At 38.7% G+C, this 22,628-nt stretch overlaps 1 protein-coding gene across 1 annotated transcript in view; it reads left to right on the top strand.

The window, feature by feature from the left end:
* Positions 1-22,628, top strand: part of LOC122815831 (D(4) dopamine receptor-like) — a 958,504-nt gene that overhangs the window by 820,900 nt on the left and 114,976 nt on the right. The window lies entirely within an intron of this gene.

Genomic DNA, 22,628 nt, shown 5'->3' with positions numbered 1-22,628 from the left:
GATGTAACCAGGGAAGAGCTGACTATTGGTGTAGAGCAATGGTCGCCCATGTAAGTAATGACCAGGTCAAGGATGTTGCTACCTCTAGTGGGGGCATGAACGAGCTGGTCCAGGGAATTGGAATTAATGAACTTGAGGAATCATTGGGCAAGTGTATTGAACATGAGTAGCTTACCCAGTTAATGGAGGGGTAGTTGAAGTCGCCTAGTAAGATAGTGTTAGGTTGGACCCTAATATTGTCCAGGGTGCTTAGGAATGTGGAGTGCGAGTCTTGGGTCATGGTTGGGGACCTATAGCAGGCTACAACCTGAATCACTGTCTTACCCAATGTTAGCTGCACCTGAAGTATCTCTGATGCATTATGTTGGGCTACCAGTCTGGAGGTGTGTGCATCCTTTATGAATATGGAACCACTACCGACTTTGGAGCTTCGGTCCAAGTTCTGTGGCCGAAAGGTGTGGAATGAGTTATAGCCTGGTAGTGCAGGGCTGCTTTCTGCTGCCTTGAACCAGGTCTCTGTTACAGCACAAATGTCGATGTTCTCCATTTTAAGGAATGCCTCGAGTGAGTGTATTTTGATATTTAGACTTTTAGTGTTGAGCAACATGACCCTCAGATTGCATTTGTTTGTAGCAGTTACAGTGGTAATTTGTTCTTTGGAATACTGCCTAAAAAAGGCACTATAGGGGTGGAAAGAGCCTTGGTCAATATTTGGAAGCTTAGGGGTGACAGATGCATGCCATCTCTGGCAAAGCATCGAGGTCTGTCAATCATGTCATCCCAGGCAGACAGATACTGGATCCCCTTAGAGTTACACTAGAAACTTAGTCAATTGTTGAAATCAATAATTTTCTGCTTGCACTGTGGTATCATTCTGGGTGATGGTAGGATGCTGCTCAGGGCTAGGGTCATACTCGTCTGGGCTACATAATCTGAAAGCTCCTCCATGTCTCTTTTCATGTAGTCCATGCAAGTACATCACAGGTCATTCACACCCACATGTACAATGACAGAGTCATATTTTACCTGTTGTTGAGCGACCTGAGTGCATGCATTATGTGTTGGATCCTGGTACCTAACAGGCGCTGACTGCTACTTTCTCTTTATTCAATCTAGTGAGTGGGACATCAGTGTGCCTCTCTATCGAGTCACCTATGACTAGTGTGTTGGGCATGCTGTTTTGCCTTAGGGGCTTTGGTTGAGTGACACACTGTTTAGGAGAGTTATGTGTCTCATGATTAGTTGTGTTGTGATGGTTGAGTATGTTTCTGCCTTGGAGGTCTCTGCTGCTTGGGTAGATTTGTATTGAGACCCTCTGTGAAAGTGGGTGTGTGGCTTGTGTTTTTATGTGAAGGCAGTGCTGGTGTGTGTTCCAGAGGGCTATGTGTTCCATGTGGTGTGGTGCAAGTGTTGACCTTCTCCTCTTAACCAGCTATTCCAGTCTTGGCTGGAGAGTGCGTGGCTTCCAATTTAGATATATAAGTGCATTTCTAGCAAGTCTGAGTGTTGGAAGGTAAGAGGAGAGGGTTGTCGGTGTACATGAGGCAGTCACTACATTGCATCAGGATGCCCAAGTTCACCAGGTTAATGGAAGAAAGCACAGGGAACTGATCTTTAGACATGCCTGGAGGGGTGGGCATTGTTAATAACTACTAGATTTGTTTCCTTGTAGAACATTTAGTGCTGGTAGCATTTGTGTGCTACAATAATTGCTACAAGAAGTCTGTTAAAGTGCTAGACTAATAAGCTAGTATAAGTACAGGAGTGGAGAGAACTAGTAGATCTAAGGGAAAAATTGAAGCGCAGGCTCTAGCACCACTCAGAAGCTTACAAACAGTCCTTGATACAGCAAGTCTGTATCTGGACTAGACAAGTTACAGAACAGGTGGGAAACAAGAGTAAGCACGGGCTTTTAAACCGGAAAGTTGAGAGAGATGGAAAAACAGTCCAAACGGCCAAGAAACTACAATTTCAGAGCCAGGAACCGCTCCTCTTGTGGTAGATAGGCTACCTAGTGCTTACCAATTGCCCTGATAAGAAAGAAGGCTTCCCTCCAACACAGAAAGTCTTGGGGGGCTCAGAAGCTTACAGTCTTGGACACAGCAAATCTGTATCTGGACTAGACTAGTTACAGGAAAGGGGGAAACAAGTGCAAACACGGGCTTTTTAGCCAGAAAGTTGAAAGAGATGGAAGAAACTGCCCAAAAAGCCAATAAACTACAAATGTGGGCCAGAAACCACTTCTCTTGTGGTAGATAGGCTACCTAGAGCTTATCACTCCCACTGATAAGCTAAAAGGCTTCCCTCCAACACAGAAAGGCTTAGAGGGCTCAGAAGCTTACAAGCAGTCCTGGAGACAGCAAATCAGTATCTGGACTTGACTAGTTACAGAAAAGGCAGGAAACAAGTGCAAATATGGGCTTTTAAATCAAAAAGTTGAGAGAGATGGGAAAACTGCCCAAACGGCCAATAAATACAATATCTGGGCCAGAAACCACACCCTATGTGGTAGATAGCCCACCTAGTGCTTACCACTCCCATTGATAAGCTAGAAGGCTTCCCTCCAACACAGAAAGGATTGGGGGACTCAGGAGTTTACAAACAGTCCTGGATACAGCAAATCTGTAGCTGGACAGCTTCTCTGTACATAACATTAAAATCCTACTGCAAAGTAGCTATTTCTAAAATTGGTACTGGAAAGATGATGGAGCTAGACAAACTGAAAAAAGTGCTGTGAGGTATGAAACTAACACTCAAAAGAGGAGACAAGTTTTTGTAGTACTTTTCACAGGCATTATCTACAGGTGGTTAAGATGCAATTCCTTGAGCATCAATTTTCTGAATCACAAGACACCGAGGAACATAATTTTCCATAAGATAAAAAAAAATCTACCAATGCAATTTTTAAGTGTGTACCAGTAGTTATTGCCTTCTTTTGGGATATTTCTTCCTTCTTCCAACTAGTGTGACCATGGCATTGGTGTGTGTGTGTGTGTGTGTGTGTGTGTGTGTGTGTGTGTGTGTGTGTGTGTGTGTGTGTGTGTGTGTGTGTGTGTGTGTGTGTGTCTGTGTGTGTATGTGTAGGTATATCTTATATATCTGTTTTTATATATCTATATCTTTATATATGTATATATACTGGGGATATATATACATATATATATATATATATATATATATATATATATATATATATATATATATATATATATATATATATATACTAGGGATGCACAAGCCAGTGCATTTCTTTGTGACGGTCCCGGTCCCAAGCCCGGATAAATGGGAAGGGTTGCGTCAGGAAGGGCATCCGGCGTAAAACTTCACCAAATCATTCATGTGGACAGCAGTAAATATTTACATACTGGATCAGTCGAGGCCTGGGTTAACAACGACCACCACCAGTACTGTTAGCCAACAGGGTGCTGGCGGAAATTGGGATAATGTTGGCTGAAGGAGGAGAAGAGGGGGAAGGCATGGCCAAAATCAAGAAGATAGGAGAAAGGCTAGGACTGTGGTAGTGAGGATCAGAATTTGAATGTTGGCAGTATGACTGGTATAGCGAGAGAGCTAGCTGATATGATGGACAGAAGGAAGGTTAATATATTGTTTGTGCAAGAGACTAGATGGAAGGGGAGTAAGGCTAGGTGTATCGGAGGTGGGTTCAAATTGTTTTATAATGGTGTGGATGAGAGGAGAAATGGCGTAGGAGTTTTCATGAAGGAACAGTATGCTAAAATTGTTTTGGAGGTGAAAAGAGTGTTGGATAGAGTGATGTTTATGAAGCTGGAAATTGATGGTGTAATGATGAATGTTGTTAGTGCATATGCTCCACAAGTTGGGTGTGTGATGGATGAGAAAGAAATATTTTCGAGTGAGTTGGATGAAGTGGTAATGACTGTACCCAAGGGTGAGAGAGTGGTGATTGGAGCAGATTTCAATGGGCATGTTGGTGAAGGGAACAGAGGGGATGAGGAAGTGATGGGTAGGTATGGTGTTAAGCAAAGGAATGCAAGAGGTCAGATGGTAGTGGATTTTTGTGAAAAGTTTGGACATGGCTGTGGTGAATACATATTTTAACAAGAGGGAGGAGCATAGGGTGATATACAAGAGTGGAGGAAGATGCACATAGGAGGATTATATCTTATGTAGGAGGGCCAGTTTGAAGGAGGTTGGAGACTGTAAAGTGGTGACTGTGGAAAGTGTATTTAGGCAGCATAGGATAGTGGTTTGTAGGATGACGTTGGTGATCAAGAAGAGGAGGAGGAGGAGTGTGAGGGCAGCACCAAGGATCAAATGGTAGAAACTGAAAAAGGGTACTTGTGAGGTGGAGTTCAGGGAAGAGTTAAGACAGGCACTGTGTGGCAGTGAAGAGTTACCAAATAGCTGGGTAACTACAGCAGAGCTAGTAACGGAGATGGCTAGAAAGGTGCTTGGTATGACTTCTGGATAGAAGAAGGATGACAAGGAGACATGGTGGTGGAATGAGGAAGTACAGGAGAGTATACAGAGAAAGAGGTTGGCAAAGAAGAAGTGGGATTGTCAGAGAGATGAAGAAAGTAGACAGGAGTATAAGGAGATGAGGTACATAGCAAAGAGAGAGGTGGCAAAGGCTAAGGATAAGGCATATGAAGAGTTGTATGAAAGGTTGGACACTAAGGAGGGCAAAAAGGACCTGTACCGATTGGCTAGACAGAGGACCAAGCTTGGAAAGATGTGCAGCAGGTAGAGGTGATAAAGGATAATGAGGGAAACATACTCACAAGCGAGGAGAGTGTGTTGAGCAGATAGAAAGAGTACTTTGAGGGGTTGATGAATGAAGAGAATGAGAGGGAGAGAAGGTTGGATGATGTGCGGATAGTGAATCATGAAGTGCAATGGATTAGCAAGGAGGAAATAAGGATAGCTATGAAGAGGATGAAGAATGGAAAGGCTGTTGGTCCAGATGACATACCTGTGGAAGCATGGAGGTGTTTAGGTGTAATGGCAGTGGAGTTTTTAACTAGATTGTTTAATGAAATCTTGGAAAGTGAGAGGATGCCTGATGAATGGAGAAAAAGTGTTTTGGTACCGATTTTTAAGAATAAGGGTGATGTGCAAAGCTGTAGTAACTACCGAGGGATTAAATTGATCGGTCACAGCATGAGGTTGTGGGAAAGAGTAGGGAAAGCTAGGCTAAGAAGGGATGTGATGATTAGTGATCAGAAGTATGGTTTCATGCCGGGAAAAAGCTCTACAGATGCGATGTTTGCTCTGAGATTGTTGATGGAGAAGTACAGAGAAGGTCAGAAGGAGTTGCATTGTGTTTCTGTAGACTTAGAGAAAGCATATGACAGGATGCCTAGAGAGGAGTTGTGGTATTGTATGAGGAAGTCGGGAGTGTCAGAGAAGTATGTAAGAGTGGTACAGGATATGTACGAGGGTAGTGTGACAGCAGTGAGGTCTGCGGTGGGAGTGATGGATGCGTTTAAGGTGGAGGTGGGATTACATCAAGGATCAGCTCTGAGCCATTTCTTATTTGCAATGGTGATGGACAGGTTGACAGACAAGATCAGACAGAAGTCCCCGTGGACTATGATGCTTGCAGATGACATTGTGATCTATAGTGAGAGTAGGGAACAGGTAGTGGAGACCCTGGAGAGATGGAGATATGCTCTAGAGAGAAGAGGAATGAAGGTCAGCAGGACTAATACAGAATATATGTGTGTGAATGAGAGGGAGGATAGGAGAATGGTGAGGATCCAAGGAGTAGAGGTGGTGAAGTTGGATGAGTTTAAATACTTGGGATCAATAGTTCAGAGTAATGGTGAGTGTGGAAGAGAGGTGAAGAAGAGAGTACAGGCAGAATGGAGTGGGTGGAGGAGAATGTCAGGAGAGATTTGCGACAGATGAGCACCAGTAAGAGTGAAAGGGAAGGTCTACAAGAGAGTAGTGAGACCAGCTATGTTATATGGGTTGGAGAAAGTGGCACTGACAAAAAGACAGGAAGTTAGAGCTGGATGTGGCAGAGTTAAAGATATTAAGATTTGCACTGGGTGTGACGAGGGTGGACAGGATTAGGAATAAGTATATTAGAGGGTCAGCCAAGGTTGGAAGGTTTAGAGACAAAGCCAGAGAGGCAAGATTACGTTGGTTTGGACATGTGCTGAGAAGAGATGTTGAGTATATTGGGAAAAAGATGCTAAGGATGAAGCTACCAAATAAGAGGAAAAGAGGAAGGACTAAGATAAGGTTCATGGATGTGGTGAGAGAGGATATGCAGGTGGTTGGTGTGACAGAGCAAGATGCAGAGGACAGGAAGAAACGAAAACAGATGATCTGCTGTGGCGACCCCTAATGGGAACAGCCGAAAGAAGATGATGATGATGATATATACATATATATATATATATATATATATATATCTGTGGGGTTCCATGAAATTTGTCAACTAAACAGATGGTCGACAGGCATGTGAGATTTACAGTCCCCAGGGAGAGAATTATACCCTTTTCAATGTCTATTGTACGATCTCAGAGTTAGAATATATAATTAGTAAGGGGTGTGGGAGTTGCCATGGGGCTTGCCCCCTGTAGAAAACAATGCTTTTGCTGTTTTATTTTAGGTTTTCTATGCTCCCAGAATTAATTATTGGTGTATCTGTAGATGCATGTCGACATGCATAATGTCCCTCAACATTATGTATAGCAACAAAAGTAGTATTTAATGGATTTAAATATATATATATAAATATATATATATATATATATATATATATATATATATATATATATATATATATATATATATATATATATATATATATATATATATATATATATAGTTTCACTTCAGAAGCCTGAATGATCACAAGCCTGAATTGCATAAGCCGGAAGACCAAAAGCCTGAAATTTCATAAGACTGAAAACTCAAAAGCCTGACTCCCATAAGATGAAAATATACAGAACACTTAAAATGACACACATAAATACATACAAGACAAAGGACTGCAGTTTTCACCAAGTATGGGCAGGAGGGCAATCCCCCCTGCACCCCCTATGTGGACAGCTGCACCCCCCACACCCCCTGCTAATTAAATATATCAACTCTGAGATTGCACTTTAGTGTAGTGAAGTGCAATCTTGGAGTTGATATATCTATATCTATATATATATATATATATATATATATATATATATATATATATATATAGCAGGGAGTGTGGGGGTGCAGCCCCCCATATGGGGGCTGCAGGTGGGCTTGCCCCTCTTCTTATATTTGGTGGAATATAATCTGTTTTGTGTTGTCTTCAGTCAGTATATGTATCCTATCTGTTTTCAGTCTTATGGGATTCAGGCTTTTTGGTTTTCAGGCTTATGAAATTTCCAGCTTTTTGTCTTCCGTCTTACACAATTCAGGCTTGTGATCATTCAGGCTTCTGAAGTGAATCCATATATATATATATATATATATATATATATATATATATATATATATGTGTGTGTGTGTGTGTGTGTGTATCTATAAATATATAGGTTCGGTGGTGTGGGGGCCACCCTACCCCCCACATTGGGAAGAAGTCCGGTGGAAGCTTGCTCCCTGCAAAAATACTTGCAGGGTTTTTTTTGTTAGTTTTTTTTCTGGGGTCTGGTATTTTCAGCATTTCTGAAGCTAGGGTTTTGCTATTTGACATTTCATAGTAGACCCCTTTTGACAAAGTGTACAATAAAACGTTCTCACTCAACTGGGAAATACTTAATGACAAAGTTTGTGAAAATTAATGATACATAGTCATTGTCTATTATATGTATATCATGATACACACAAAGCTTGAATATTTCATAAACTGGTTTTAGTTAAACAGTAATTTTGCATAAGACTATAGAAACTGCCTCTTTCTCTTCAAATTAGAAAATGATGTGGTTATTTTTTTAATAAGTGTATTTAAGCAAAAATAAGGTCAATGCTTACAGCTATATTAAAACATGCATATACAAGGTGTGATATATTTATTCTTCAGTAATATGGGATGAAGTTATAATTGATTATACAAAATTTGAAGTCCATAATAAAGAAAACATGTCTTTTAAAAATAAGGTCCTTGTATCTTTATTCTTTATGGACACTATCATCTCTATGAAAAACAGAAGAACCTCCAATCTGTGCACTACCCACTATTTCAAGTGTCAGTGTATGAGTTAGGTGTGCACCCAGAAGTGAGAGTGGCACTCAAAATAGCAACAAAGTAGCCAATATACTAGCAAATGAGACAGGCAATGTTATCATTTACAACAAAAGTACATCGTCTTGACTTTTGAATAAAGAGGTTAGGGAAGAATTATATGCAGGGATGGTATAGTGTTGGTCACAAGTTTGTAAGGTAAGGACAGCAATAAGAAATAATCATATTATTTTATCTTATAATAACAAAAAAAAAAACTCAAAAACTTCACCAAAATCCAATAATATCCAATCTAGTAAGGTAACAAAAGCTGAGTCCACACAGCCAAAAATATGTATTGAAACTTTAATATATCAAAATAGTACAGTATTAAGTGTTTTTGTCTATAACACAGACTTCATCAGAATCACTGATCCATACTACTTACATCTTTTAAATATACCACATGTCTTAACCACATGACTGTGAGCACCAAATTAATCATCCGATATTAATTAAAGTATTAAAAGGGTAAAAAAATACTAATTAAAAAATCGTTATATTTAAAATATAAAACACAAATGCAAACACAGTACCTAAATGTACAGAATTAAATAATCCTAAACATTATATGACTTCAACTTAACAGCGCTATTAATTGAAATATGATCATTTAAACCAAGGGGGACCATGGCATTTAATCTGAGTTTTCACCGCAACTCACCCTCCTCTATAAACTCTTCCCATGCCCCCCCCCCCAACACGATTATTAACAATGTGGTCCACAACAAAAAATAAAAAAATCATGATCAGGATAAATTGTTAAATGTTTGGCCAATACATTTTTTGGGTTCATCTTCCTAATGTCCAGTACATGTTCATATATTCTCTCCCTAAGTTTTCTTTGAATTTTACCCACATAGAAATGGTTACATTTCTAAAAAATGGCTATGTACACCACCCCATGGGTATTATAATTACAATAAAACTTAAGTCTAACAGTTCTTGCATTGACCACAACTTATTCACCCACTAAAATATTCTTACATTGTCTACAATAGCCACATTTATATGTACCAGGCTTTTTATTACTATACATGGGCCCTTGGTGTTCAGAATGCTGTTCTAAAAAGTCTTTTATAGTTCTACCTCTCTTATAAACCAGTACTGCTTTGTTTTCTAATTTCTCCATTACATCACCAAAGCAAGAAAAAATTACCCAGTTTTTGTCAACACATCTCTAATATATGAATCCTCTAACCAACGTTCAGTAACAAAAGCAAGGTGGTGACTAATTGTCGAGTTATTTTTGTGTCTAACTATTTCAGATATCGTGTTATATGTAGACTTTTATAGGGGAAGAATCTCCCCCTTCTCCCTTCTATCTGTCACCTCTGCCATAAATGTAGAAGCCATTCTTTCAGGATAACTCCTTGCATAAAACATCTCACACAATTTCTTACTTTCCATTCTAAATTCATCATTGTCTGATACCATTTTGCCCAATCGAATATACTGGCCCTTAACTATACCATATTTTTTGATGTGGAGGATGATTACTTTCAAAATGCAGCACACTGTTACAGTATGTTGGTTTTCTATAAATCACACTAATAAAACATTGTTCAGAATAATATTTGGAAAGCTTGACATCAAGATAACTAATAAAATCATGATTATAAAAATAGGTACATTTTAAAAAGGAAGTGGTGGTATTCAATTAATCAATAAAATCAACAATCTCACTGTTATGTCTATTCCATACAATAAATATACCATCCAAAAAATGGACATATATTTTCCAATGTTTGATGGAAAATTTTTTGAACAAAAATAATTTTTCCCATTGGAGTAGAACAATATTAGTAATTAATGGGGCACACGAGATACCTAATGGCCACTCCTTTTACCTGATGGAAATATTGTCCCTCCAAAAACACAAAATTTTTTGTCAAAACAATTTCCATACAAGTTACCAACACATTAATGTAGTTGTTTTCTAAATCTGCAGATTCACACAAAAAAAATCATAAAACCATCCTAAACCAATGGAACTGGGAATCACATTGAATAACCAACCATATCCACTGTAAGAAAAACAATATTCCTAGAAAGAATGAGATCTTTAATCTTTAACAGGAAGTCCCAGGAATCCAGCAAAGATGATCAACGGATTCCAAAGTTTTCTTTAGTTTCCACTTAATATATATTTTCCAAAGGGGTGGAGTTTGGACTTGCTAGCATTCATTATGGGTCTCATTGATAAGTCAGTAGTGCTCTAATATATATATATATATATATATATATATATATATATATATATATATATGAAACAAAAACCAAAGCAGCCCAATAGATATGTAAGAAGCCAAATACCAAATGCAGCAAATCAGCAGTATCAGCAATACCAGCAATAAATACGTAGTTGAATTCTCAATAAATGAAGATATCCACACAAACCTTCACGATACAAGAGCAGAATTTAATACAGCAACACGGACTGCATGTCCCCAAACTGAAGCACTGAGCTTAAATACTAGATCTAAACTTCTCAATTAAACAATTAATTCAATTAACAAGTAATAAAACAATTAACAAATAAAATACATCACTACAAAGTTTAAAACCATAAAATTACCTAAGAGGTCTGGCTTGTAAAACAGGTTTAAGGGGAACAGATTCATTTAGACCATGCCCATACTGTGCACCTAGCCTAAGGATCCATTTTACTTCAGCAGTTTCAGTCTGATTAACAATATTTCCTAGTCTAGGATTAGGTGGAAGTATGCAAAGAATCTGAAACAAAAGAAATGTGTGGACCATTGGCACTATGCATTTCATTCCTGTTAACACAATAGTAGTGATCACGGATCCTTTCCGTAGGGGACCTATTTGTTTTACCCACATAGTAACAAAAACAAGTGTTACAGTGGGCAACATGCACTAAATGTCTTGTGTTACATGTCCCTGCATACCTAATATTCCATAAAACCCCTGTATCCGGATGCCTAAAGTATCTGGATTCATCTATATGACAACACTGTGGACACTTGCCACATTTCTTGGTGCCTCGCATCCATATTGGACCAGTTTCCTGATAGCTATTATGAGAATAGCATACCTTCTGTTGTAATGTCTGACAATTTTATACACAAAAGTTGGAACACATCCTACCAAGTTCTTGGTGGCTGGATCTGAAGTTAAAATGTTCCAGTTATGATGTATCATCTCCTGTACTCTATTGATATTACTACAATAAGGGATAGTAATGGATACATATGGTCTAAAATTAAAAGTGCGAGTCTTAGAACATGTCCACTAAAAAGGGTTTGGCCCTATGCTTTCTGTGATGATCCATTTGATTGGTCACTGTATCTATTTCTTTCTGTTCATAGCCTCTATTTAAAAATCCTTTTTGCAATGTTTCCATTTCTTTCCTGAATACTAAATCATCGCAACATAGATGCGATACTCTCATGACTTGCCCTTGATAATATTGTTAAAACAATGGATTATGCATACTTTGACGGTGCAGGTATGCAGGTGTGTAACAAGGTTTCCTATACAATTTTGTTTTAACAATATTTGCCTCAACATAAATGTTGACATCCAAAAAATCAATATTAATGTGGGAACATTTCCCAGAAAATTTCAAAAACTGACTTGTAGAATTAAGATAATTAAAAAAGTCAGTGCAAGTAAAACTATCATCATCAATGACGATGAACAAATCATCTACAAAGCGTCTAAAAAACTTTATGTAGCTTTGTGTAACCAAGTTCTGCTGTTCCCAGGCAACCATGACAAGGTTGGCATAGCTATTGGCACAGCTAGTGCCCATAGCTATGCCCCTTGCCTGCCTGAAGTACTTGCCAGCCACCAAGAACTTGGTAGGATGTGTTCCAACTTTTGTGTATAAAAATTGTCAGACATTACAACAGAAGGTATGCTATTCTCATAATAGCTATCAGGAAACTGGTCCAATATGGATGCGAGGCACCAAGAAATGTGGCAAGTGTCCACAGTGTTGTCATATAAATGAATCCAGATACTTTAGGCATCCAGATACAGGGGTTTTATGGAATATTAGGTATGCAGGGACATGTAACACAAGAAATTTAGTGTATGTTGCCCACTGTAACACTTGTTTTTGTTACTATGTGGGTAAAACAAATAGGTCCCTACGGGAAAGGATCCGTGATCACTACTATTGTGTTAACAGGAATGAAATGCATAGTGCCATTGCTAAGCACGCTCTGAATAATGGTCCCACATTCTTTTGTTTCAGATTATTTGCATACTTCCACCTAATCCTAGACTAGGAAATATTGTTAATCAGACTGAAACTGCTGAAGTAAAATGGATCCTTAGGCTAGGTGCACAGTATGGGCATGGTCTAAATGAATCTGTTCCTTAAACCTGTTTTACAAGCCAGACCTCTTAGGTAATTTTATGGTTTTAAACTTTGTAGTGATGTATTTTATTTGTTAATTGTTTTATTACTTGTTAATTGAATTAATTGTTTAATTGAGAAGTTTAGATCTAGTATTTAAGCTCAGTGCTTATTGTTTGAAGTCAGAAGCGGACATGCAGTCCAGTGTTGCTGTATTAAATTCTGCTCGTGGATATCTTCATTTATTGAGAATTCAACTATTTATTGCTGGTATTGCTGATACTGCTGATTTGCTGCATTTGGTATTTGGCTTACATATCTATTGGGCTGCATTGGTTTTTGTTACACATATGGAGGCAGCAGTCAGCACAGAGGAACCTATGGTTCATGATATGGGAAGCTACGTGAATAGATTGAGGGGGTTTTTAACTCCTGCTGTTAATCCGCTTCTGAATATTAATTTTAATTCAGAAATGACTGGTAATTATCAAGAGAGAACTGATAATATTAAAACTAAAGAACTTAAACGCGAATTGGAGAACAACCTTTTTAAATATAAGCGTTTACAGTGTCAGCGGTTTCATTTAGAAGCCAGTATCCAACTGAATGTGATACCTCGTGGTCTACGGATTCTAACTATGCCTAGTTACGGTAATACCTACCCCGATCTCCTTACACGCTGGCAGCAGTTGAATTTACAAACTAGCAAGGCTTACATACAATTAATCCTTGATTTCTTTTTTCCAATTGAGATGGAACTTCGTAATTTGATAATAAAACAACAAGATGAACTTTATACTATGTATGGAGAGAATCCGACTGATATTTTTGTGCAAGATTTGACAGAAAAGGTGTCACGCTATGAATTTAAATTAATGGATGTTAAAAAGAAGAAGTTATTGCGTGATATTGAGGACTTCAAAAAGCAAAATGTCTTCACTTGGCCAAGGAATGCATATACTAGAAATAACAGTGATCGTACGTATGCTCAGACAGTAAGGAGTTCTGAAAACCCCCTTACTAACAGTACTAGATCTATGAAAGCAGATGGCGGTGTGCTAAATCATAATCAAAACATGTTGTTGATCATAAATTACCAGGAGAAAATACTATGGTTATAATGCTGAACAGCGTAATGACAACATTCTTGGCGTGACTGAAGCAACATTGTCACCGAATGCAGCTTCGAATTACTCAACTCCCATGGAAGCCCCTGTTAACAACACTGCTACAGGGTCTGTTGTCCCTGCACGTTCTATGCCGGATGTCAGGAGGAAATTAATACCTGACAATCAACAAAATTCTGATTCTTTGGCTTTACAAAGCCTCGAAAGAAGTCCTCGACTTGGACCAGTCCAGGGGTGAACGCAAAGAGGGTCCGTTGAATACGCAGGTACGAACATTAAAGAAAATGTGGATCAACGACAACTAGTTTGGAATATTTCTTCATATAATTTAACATCTGCTGAGTTGAGTTTACTTAATAAAGGACTTAAGTTTATACCCTCAACTTGCATTGATTATAGCGATGCCATGTTAGCACTTAGGATGTTTATGATGTTTCCTTAAAGCTTTTAATGAATGACAAAGTTGAACTACAGACTCACCAGTTTAAAAGGAGAAGTGACTATACACCTGTCCTACCAGCTAACTTAGAAGTTTTCTTAAAGCTATGGAAAATGACATTTACAATGACTGTCATTTTGTAACACCTGGCACTGAACATAATTTAGATCTTGATGAACGTGCAGCTTTACAAAGTATCAAGAATAATGTTAATATTACGGTCAGACCATCTGACAAGGCGGGCCAGTAGTAGTACTTGATACATCTTATTATTTAGATCAGATGTCAGCTATGCTTAGTTCAAGTGATTATATTGAAATTGGTTTACAGGAGATTAATAACATTATTCTACAGATACAGGCAGCGTTACAAGACTGTTTAGATTTGGGAACCATAAATAAACAGTTATATGATTATGTTTATGTTCCTTATCCACTTGTACCAAGACTTCATGGTCTCCCAAAATACACAAGAATCCCTTGACTCCAGTGTTCAGACCCATTGTAGCTGGTGCTGGATGGGTTACTGAACCGATTTCTGTGTACTTGGACTATGAATTGAAGCTAATTTTGTCAGAATACAAGTATGTCCTTAAAGATACAGAACAATTTTTAAAGGACTTTTACAGTTTTGTAAATGAGAAAGGGTATGTTGAAACTACAGTTTTTGTTACAGCAGACGTTGAATCATTGTTTACTTGTATCCCAAATTCTAGTGGTATTGAAATGGTATACAACTTAATGATTAAGGACAACAAGATTCAACCAGCAAAAGCAGAATTTTTATGTTTTTTGCTGGAACAAGTACTTGATTACAACGTATTTCTGTTTAATTCCAAGTACTTCAGGCATAGCTATGGGCACTAGCTGTGCCAATAGCTATGCCAACCTTGTCATGGTTGCCTGGGAACAGCAGAACTTGGTTACACAAAGCTACATAAAGTTTTTAGACGCTTTGTAGATGATTTGTTCATCGTCATTGATGATGATAGTTTTACTTGCACTGACTTTTTTAATTATCTTAATTCTACAAGTCAGTTTTTGAAATTTTCTGGGAAATGTTCCCACATTAATATTGATTTTTGGATGTCAACATTTATGTTGAGGCAAATATTATTAAACAAAATTGTATAGGAAACCTTGTTACACACCTGCATACCTGCACCGTCAAAGTATGCATAATCCTGCTTGTTTTAATAATATAATCAAAGGGCAAGCATGAGAGTATCGGCGCCTATGTTGCGATGATTTAGTATTCAGGAAAGAAATGGAAACATTGCAAAAGGATTTTTAAATAGAGGCTATGAACAGAAAGAAATAGATACAGTGACCAATCAAATGGATCATCACAGAAAGCATAGGCCAAACCCTTTTTAGTGCGGGCACATGTTCTAAGACTCCGAGCACTTTTAATTTTAGACCATATGTATCCATTACTATCCCTTATTGTAGTAATATCAATAGAGTACAGGAGATGATACATCATAACTGGAACATTTTAACTTCAGATCCAGCCACCAAGAACTTGGTAGGATGTGTTCCAACATTGTGTATAAAAATTGTCAGACATTACAACAGAAGGTATGCTATTCTCATAATAGCTATCAGGAAACTGGTCCAATATGGATGCGAGGCACCAAGAAATGTGGCATGTGTCCACAGTGTTGTCATATAGATGAATCCAGATACTTTAGGCATCCGGATACAGGGGTTTTATGGAATATTAGGTATGCAGGGACATGTAACACAAGAAATTTAGTGTATGTTGCCCACTGTAACACTTGTTTTTGTTACTATGTGGGTAAACAAATAGGTCCCCGGAAAGGATCCGTGATCACTACTATTGTGTTAACAGGAATGAAATGCATAGTGCCATTGCTAAGCACGTTCTGAATAATGGTCCACACATTTCTTTTGTTTCAGATTCTTTGCATACTTCCACCTAATCCTAGACTAGGAAATATTGTTAATCAGACTGAAACTGCTGAAGTAAAATGGATCCTTAGGCTAGGTGCACAGTATGGGCATGGTCTAAATGAATCTGTTCCCCTTAAACCTGTTTTACAAGCCAGACCTCTTAGGTAATTTTATGGTTTTAAACTTTGTAGTGATGTATTTTATTTGTTAATTGTTTTATTACTTGTTAATTGAATTAATTGTTTAATTGAGAAGTTTAGATCTAGTATTTAAGCTCAGTGCTTCAGTTTGATGTCGTCTGAAGAAGCGGACATGCAGTCCGTGAAAGCGCTTACGTTTTTCTAGTGTTGCTGTATTAAATTCTGCTCTTGTATCGTGAAGGTTTGTGTGGATATCTTCATTTATTGAGATTTCAACTACGTATTTATTGCTGGTATTGCTGATACTGCTGATTTGCTGCATTTGGTATTTGGCTTCTTACATATATATATATATATATATATATTGGAAATCCCAAAAATACAGGGCACCACGGGATATTTCATATGGAAAAAAATCAAGTAATTCAGGTCCACCTTGATCTAGTAAGTCTTGCAACAAAACATCAGTTTTTCGATAAGCCAGGTGTATAAAGGTACAGATACTTATATATATATATATATATATTATCTCTCTCTCTCTCTCTCTATATATATATATATATATATATATGTGTGTGTGTGTGTGTGTGTGTGTGTGTGTGTGTGTGTGTGTGTATATATATATATATATATATATATATATATATATATATATATATTTGTTTGTGTCTTTCGGCTTTTCCCGGTTAGGGGTTGCCACAGCAGAACTCCGGTCCACTAATGACTGGTAGTGGATTTTTACGTGCCGGGTTACCAGCCCTGACACACAACCTTCAACTAAGGCATGCCCCATTCACGTATGCCTCCACACAGAAGACGCTCTAGCTGAGAATCGAACAGGACAACATCTTGCTATGAGGTGACAACGCTACCGCAGCACCACCACCGCAGTGTTTTTTATACATATATATATATATATATATATATATATATATATATATATATATACACATGTATATATATATATATATATATATATATATATACACACACACACACACACACACACACACACACACACACACACACACAGGCAAACAAACACGCATGCATATACACACACATATATATATATATATATATATATATATTTTTTTTTTTTTGTGCTTGTTTTTGTGACCAACATCCCCAAAGCCAGACAGATTATACACAGAGTGCCTATATTATAGTAAAGTGGTCTACAAGTCACACAACATTCTGTGGGAATCAGCCTATGGATTATAAAATGAAATCTGTGAGCAGTTTATAATTTGAACCCTTTGTGCTATACTGGCAAACTATACTTATGCTGATTATGAAACCTTAGGGAGAACTGCTCTCTTCTGAAGTATGTATAATCACCTTATAAAACCACAAGGGAAAACACAGTATATACAATCTATGCACCTTAGTTTTCTATTCAGATTTATGCAAATGTAAATGTACAGATTCCTTGGATTATGTAACACCTCCCTCAGTGAACTCTTTGCTATCATCATGTAGTAAAGAATAGGAAGCATCCTTGTCTCAGATGTTGATCCAACATTACAAATCTTTAAACTTTCAATGATTACTGCTGTGATTATTCCACTATATATAACATATTCCATAGTTTAACATGGACAAGATGCAGGTTAAGTAATAAAATGGTGAGAATAAGTAATCAAAATTTAATTGGTGGAAAGTGACCAAATGACTAAGTACATTTGTTTGCAAATGCAAAGATTTTCTTTTAAATTTTCTAATCGAATAATCTTCTTAAAGGAGTTATAATTATTAAAAATCATACCTGGGTATAAATTAAAAGAGTCTGATGCCCTTCTTTGCACTGGATGTAGACTTTACAACTGGCCTGATATATAAACATAGTTACAACTGTTAGCTGAGATATATAAGTATCCTGTTTTTTTTATTTATACAGATTATTGTTTCTAACAATTTATATATAGCACTTTTATTTTATTTGTTTGCAGTTAAAAGCATTCTGTATCTTTACAAATCTTTATCTGTATAAAAACTTTCATTTTGTGGCTTTCTCTAGTGCTTACTGTCTGTAGGCAATTTTTTTGTCCTCATCCTCCCTCCAAGTTGGTGTCTTGCTGTTGTACTTGATGGCTTTGCAGTGGCCCACCCCTACTGTAAATCTGATCTGGGACATTCCTCCCAGTCTAGTGTCATTAGCTCATTCTACCTAATACAGAGAGAACATTTGATAAGGCCTTCTGTTTCTCCTTTTTCCCTTTCAAAAAAAAAAATGTTTTTTTTTTTTTTTGCCTGAATCTCCTTGTGTCCTGACTGTGCTTCTCAGACATTTTGGAAATATAGAGTATATTTCAGAGCATTTATTATAACTGTAATTGCCTTAATATTGCTACAACTCAAGTGCTCTAGGTTGCACTGCATCTGAAGTGTTTGTGTGTTTTAGCTGCTTTTCTGTATATATAGACTTCTCTGTATATGTAGACTAGCTACTTATTCTGCTGTGTTACTTCCTCTTAAATCATTTTTCAGTTGTGCACTTGCCTTGCTTCATTTAAAAAAGTTTTAAATTGATAATTTTGTAGAGTTTTAATTGCATTTACTGTCTAGGACTACACACTCAAGTGTGTTAGCCTTTTCTGTGTTTATTTACTGTATTATTGCATTGTTTAGCCTGTTTCAACAACAACAAAAAAATACTATCTTGTTTGCTCGTTTCCCACCTTTTCTAGCCAGTACATATCCCAAGCTTTGCTTGTCTCAGGACTTTATTTTCTGTGCTCAGAGCTATCCAGACCTTGCATTGGTAGAGGGAAGTCCTACTGCCTACCAGTGGGACTGGTGAGCATTGTACTGCCTATTTAACGCTAGAGGAGTGGTTTCCAGCTCTGAAATTGTAATTTTATTAGCCTTTTGGGCTGATTTCTATCCTTTTCAACTTTTTGGCTTAAAAACGCATGTGTTTGCATATTTTTCACATCGTGCAGCACTGCGAGGCTACAGTTAAACTATTCCAGGTGCCAGAAAGTCTGCTCTTCAAATTTTCCCTTAAAACTAGCTGGTTTCTCAGTAGTAGCATTAAAGTCTGAACCCCTGTGACTAGCACTTGCTCTAGAACCTGCTGGAAAGCACTAGGAAGCCTGAAACAAATACAAGCACTTAGCTCTCCTTGTCAATAAGGAGAAATTAATCATAGGCACTAAACAACCTATAATTGCAAAGTACCTTGCAAAGGTAAGGGAAAACAGCTCTTAAACTTTACATAAAAGCACCTAAACAGGCATATCTAAGGGTCAGCTTCCGGTGATTTCTCCTGTCCACCTGGTGAATCTGGGCATACTGGGGCAATGCGGCAACTGCCTCATGTACACAGACAATCCTCTCCTCCTACCACCCAACACTACAACCTGTGAGAGATGCACTTACATAGCCAAACTGGAAGCAAAGCTCTCTCCGGCCAAGATTGTGCTAGACAGTCAAGAGGAGAAGGTTAACACCTGCATCACACCTCAAGCAACTCATAGCCCTTCAAAACCCACACCATCAACACCCACACATAGCAACACTAAACCCACATATGTGGAGGCCCTTAACATTAACCTGCCCAAGCAACAAGGACCTCTGAAGCCGAAACGCAAACAAACACCAGTCACAACCAAAGTGACACATAGCTCACAACACCAGTGTGCCACCCAACAATAGCCCCTAAGGCAAGACAATGTACCCAACACTTTAGTCATAGGTGACTCTATAGTCAGGCATACTGATGTCCCACTCACCAGACTGAACAAGGAGAAAATTACAGTCAGCTGCCTGTCGGGTGCCAGGATCCACCACATAATGCATGCACTCAAGTCACTCCACAACAAATACAAATATGAGTCTGTCATTGTCCATGCTGGAGTGAATGACTTGAGACGTACCTCCCTGGACTACATGAAAAGTGATATGGAAGAGCTGTTGGATCATGTGACCCAGGCAGGTATGACCCTAGCCCTGAGTAGCATCCTGCCTTCACCAAGGATGATACCACAGTATAAAGACAAAATGATTGACTTCAACAATTGGCTAAGCTTCTGGTGTCATTCAAAGGGGATCCAGTATTTGTCTGCCTGGGAAGACATGATCAACAAACCATGAAGCTTTGCCAGAGATGGTCTGCACCTGTCACCCCTGGGATTCAGGCTACTGGCTAAAGCTCTTGCCACCCCTATAGTGCCTTTTTTAGGCAAGGTTCAAAGGATAAAACCACCACTGTAACAAATAGAAGAAGGCAAAATCTGAAGGTAATGCTACTCAATGCTAGAAGTCTAAACCTCAAAATGCACTCTCTCGAGGTACTCCTAAAAATGGAGAACATCGATATCTGTGCAGTAACTGAGACCTGGTTCAAGGCTCCAGAGAGCACACCTGCAATACTAGGCTACAATTCTTACCACACTTTTCGGCCAGAAAACCAGGACCGAAACACTAAAGGTGGAGGAGTGTCCATATTCACCAAGGATATTCAAACCTCCAGGCTAGTTGCCCAACACAATGCATCTGAAATTCTCCAGGTGCAACTAACACTAGGTAAGACTGCAATCCAAATTGTAGCTTGCTGCAGATCCCCATCCATGCCCCAAGATTTTCACTACACCTTTCTAAACATACTGAAAAATATTAAGATACAACCAAACACCCTAATACTGGGTGATTTCAACTACCGTGCCATTAATTGGGAAAACTACTCAGGTACCAACTCCTTTCCCAACGGTTCTTGGAATTCATAAATTCCAACGCCCTGGATCAACTAATCCATTGTCCCACCAGGGGCTCCAATATCCTAGACCTGGTCATTACCAACATGGGAGATAGATGCTCCACACCACTGGTCACCCCCTCATTGGTCAGGTCTGTCCATAAGCAAATCACCCTTGACATCCACATCCCATCACAAACCCAGTAAGGAAACCTCCTTAAAAAACTTCTCCAAAGCCAACTTCAAGCTACTGAAGTCAGAAGTGACAAACTTCACAACACCCACACAGATGGGATCTGGAAGTTCAACTGCAGAATCCTACACTAAGGTACTGCACGAGCACATCCACTCATGCATGAATCATGCCATCCCAAATAGAACCAAGATGCTCTTCTCCAAAAAAAGGAAGCCAATCTGGTGGTCCCCTGCTATAAACAAACTATACAACAGAAGGAAGAAACTGTTGCAAAAAAGAGGAAAATCCCAGGATGCAAAAAACTCCCTCACCAGCCTCAGTAAGAAGCTGAGATCCCTCATAAAATCCTCAAAAGCTAGTTACGAAAATAAAATTGCCAAAGATTCCAAAGACAACCACAAGGCATTCTATAGTTATGTCAAGAATCTAAATGGCAATGCTCAGATCTGCTCTGAGTTACAACAGAATGGCATTAAATATACTGATCCCAAGGATATTGCCAATATCTTGGCAGATCAATTTAGTGCCAACTTCACCCCACTCTCACCCCCTAAAGGGCCCATCTCAATACCAAAAGACTGCCAAATTCTGATAATCACGGCCACACAGGTAGAAACCGCACTCTCCAAAGCTAAGAATACAGCATCCATGGGACCAGATGACATCCCAGGCTGTGTACAACATGAACTACAAAATGAACTGGGACCTCACCTAAGTGTGATGTTTAATTATAGCATCACCACAGGCTTTGTGCCCACTGAGTGGCACACAGCTACATTTATCCCGCTCCACAAGGAAGGATCCACCTTGGATCGTGGGAACTACCGTCCCATCAGTCTGACAAGCCTGATTTGCAAGGGCATGGAACACATTATCATGGAACTTATAAACAAAGACATTGGCAACCTTCAAACACTAGACCCCACCAAGTCTGGGTTTGTGAAGGGCCGATCTTGTCTCCTGAATCTGAGTGACTTCTTCGAATCAGTCGCCAGAGCTGTGGACAAGGGTAAGGCAGTCCACACAGCCTATCTGGACCTTGCCAAGGCCTTTTACACCATCCTCCACTCTGAAATCATAGATAAACTTACTAAGCTGGGCATAAACCCCTATGTCACTCGATGGGTTGCTAACTGGCTTACTTACAGAACCCAGACAGTAAAAGTTGCTGACTCCAAATCCATCTCCAGACAAGTGACAAGTGGAGTACCTCAGGGTTCAGTCCTGGGACCACTCTTGTTTGGCATCTACTTCTCTGAAGTACAGGCCAACACTAAGGGACTCTGGCTAACAAAGTATGCAGATGACTGCAAACTGGGAGCCATTATTGAATCCCCAAATGATGTGGATATTCTACAAAAGGGCCTTACAGAAACAGATGCCTGGTGCGAGAGCCATGGGCTCAAGCTTAATGCCAAGAAATGTATAGTTATCCCCTTTGGAAAAAAACATGTACCCATGAATTGCCACATAGGTGGCAAGACACTAAACATTGAAAGTGTGATGAGAGACTTAGGGACACAGGTGGACAGTGATCTCACTTTCGATAACCACATTGCCACAACAGTCAGAAAATCC

Source organism: Protopterus annectens, chromosome 11.part0 (genome assembly GCF_019279795.1).
Source record: "Protopterus annectens isolate FY-2018-M chromosome 11.part0, PAN1.0, whole genome shotgun sequence".
Classification (NCBI taxonomy): Eukaryota; Metazoa; Chordata; order Ceratodontiformes; family Protopteridae; genus Protopterus; species Protopterus annectens.
The sequence above is the reverse complement of the archived record's forward strand: the minus strand, read 5'-3'. Positions and strand labels throughout refer to the sequence as shown.